The sequence below is a fragment of the Capsicum annuum genome, chromosome 4, assembly GCF_002878395.1.
Source record: "Capsicum annuum cultivar UCD-10X-F1 chromosome 4, UCD10Xv1.1, whole genome shotgun sequence".
Taxonomy (NCBI): domain Eukaryota; kingdom Viridiplantae; phylum Streptophyta; class Magnoliopsida; order Solanales; family Solanaceae; genus Capsicum; species Capsicum annuum.
The window spans coordinates 184,711,507-184,714,205 of NC_061114.1; positions in this window are offsets into that span (position 1 = coordinate 184,711,507).

Here is a 2,699-nt window from a genome sequence, read left to right on the forward strand (position 1 = left end):
CAGGTGCATTACTTTGCCGGAAATACAATAAATTAAAACTCTTTATATAAATATTTTAGTGTTGTAGTCCAATTTGAATTAGTTATAGGACTATAGAAATTCAATTGTCCATTGTATAGGACTATGAAATTGTGTATTAACAAACAAAATCAATGGTGGGAGGGTTTCAATCCTAATTCCTACTATAGTTTAGGTGTACAAGTTAAATTTTAAATTTAAATTTCTTTCATATATTAATATTTTTATATAAGATAAAATTTATTCATTTGAAAGTGTTAAGTATTATGACTTCTTATCTAGATTGACTAAGAGTTTTAATTAGTTTCAAGTTTATAAATATTAGGATAATAATTAAATAACAATTATTTGAGAGTATAATAGATGAAGAAATTATAATAATAAATTTTTTGTAGTGTTACATTTTTATAGTTAAAAAAAAAGAAAAAATAATAAACCTTATATAATTGGTTCTCTTTGACAAGGAAAATTTTTTGTGATCTAATAAAGCTCGGTACGAATACACTAAATTTAACGATTCAAATCTACTTCAAGTTTTTGAAATGTTGCAATTTTACCCTAAAAAAAAAAAAGAAAAACAACAAATCTTATTTTTTTTTTGGCCCTCTTTGAGAAGAAAAATCTCATCTTCTCTGATGTCGATAATCTTGTGGACCAAAAACTTCATCTTATTCTAGTTCTGAAAATAAATATTCAATCCAAAATAATTCACAATTCCAAGTAAGGGTATATAGCTTGTTTAAAATAAAAATAACCTGTACAACATGCATGAATCTAACTATACAACGTACGTAGAAATTTGAAATAACTTAAGAACGATGTCTTGATAATTACCTTACTCGTTGAGTGTTGAAACTAAATTTTAGTAAAGATTTCCTTGTCCCTTCAAACAGAGAAGAATTTAGAGCCCGTTTGATAGGCTAAAAAAGTGGCTTTTAAAAGGTATTTTAAAAGTGCTTCTGAAAGTGCTGAAACTTATTTTAAAAACGGAAAAGGACCTAAAATGTCCTTCAACTATCTGAAATGGTGCAAAAATGTCCTTCGTCTACCTATTGAGCCTGAAATGTCCTCACCATCTACCTATCAGGTCTACTTTTCCCTTTTATTTAACAGATTAATATATCACCAATTCATTAATAACGTGGCTTCTTTTAATTGGCCAACTAATAATTAATTTAACTAGTTAATAACCCGACCCGCTAAACTTAATCCACAACCCATCCAAACCTAATAATCCACCCAGCCCCGCCCCACCCAAAGTCCTAATAATAACGTAAAAAAAAAAATCAAATCAGTCAGCTCTTTACACTATCACTAGAACAAGAATTTGCTAGTCGCTACAACTGTGATTTCTGAAATTGAAATTTGGCTTAACCTCGTGAGCTTCTGCCACTACCCTGTGTTGTTCTGTCCTGGAATCTAGTTCTATCTATCTCTCCATTTTTGTCTCGTTATGAGAGATACAAAAGTGAGGATACTACCTTTTTCTTAGCGTCAACCAACAAATAAGTGCATCCAGACACCTTAAATTGGTCTCAACGGGAAACTAAATGCTCCGACTTGTCCTCATTGCATCTCGTGGACACCCTCTGCTGACAAGACACATAAATTTTGGAGGTGTCTAGATTATCATTTGGAAGTTGGAGTGTTCAACTCACCAAGTGGGGTGTAGTTGAGGTGCTTACACGAGCATACTCAACGTTCGAGTGTTTGTTCATGTATTGTGTCTTTTCTTTTCTCAAACTTTAGCCGAAGCAACTTAAAAACATTTAATTATTTCTCCTCTTCTGTTTTTTCACTTCAAGATTCATACTCTAAACTAACACATCAACTGGCAAAGATGGTTTCTCTCACTCATCATATTAACCGGAAATTTGAGTTCTGTTTAGTTCCTTATTTTATGGTGCAATAGGAAAAAGAAAAAAAAGTGTTGCTTGATTTAATTCTTAGCTTGTTGCTTGATTGCAGAAGCAGCTAAACAGATACGAAAAACAACACCTTGGATGCATTCAGAAGCTATTACGAGTACTCAACTTGTACAGATGCGTGACGAATTCTTGGACACAGCTCCACACTATGGAGGTCGAAAATGTAATCTCCTTAAAATATGAGAATTTTTACTATTATGAGGACTTATTTAGGGTTTTTTATGTTATTATTAGGACTTTGGGTGGGACGGGTCGGGTTATAAGGTTTGGATGAGTTGTGGGTTAGGTTTAGCAAGTCGGGTTATTAATTAGTTTAATTAATTATTAGTTGACCAATTAAAAGAAGCCACCTCATTAATGAATTTGAGAATAAATTAATTTGTTCAATAAAAGGGCTAAGTAGACCCGATGACGAGGGCATTTCAGGCCCAATAGGTAGATGGAGGGCATTTTTATATCATTTCAGATAGTTGAAGGGCATTTTAGGCCCTTTTCCATTTTAAAAATAAGTAGTTACATATTTGAATAAAAGTATTGAAATTGAAAAAAAAATTATTGATGTATTTGGTAAACAAATATTGTTAAGCAGTTTCTTTTTATCAAAATGTCTGAAATATCCTTAAAGCTGTTAACAATATATAGAGTTGATTATTATTAGATTTTTATTTTTAAAATGATTCAAACTAATTATTATATCTTTTAATTCATTTTAAATATAATATATATATATATATATATATATATATATATATA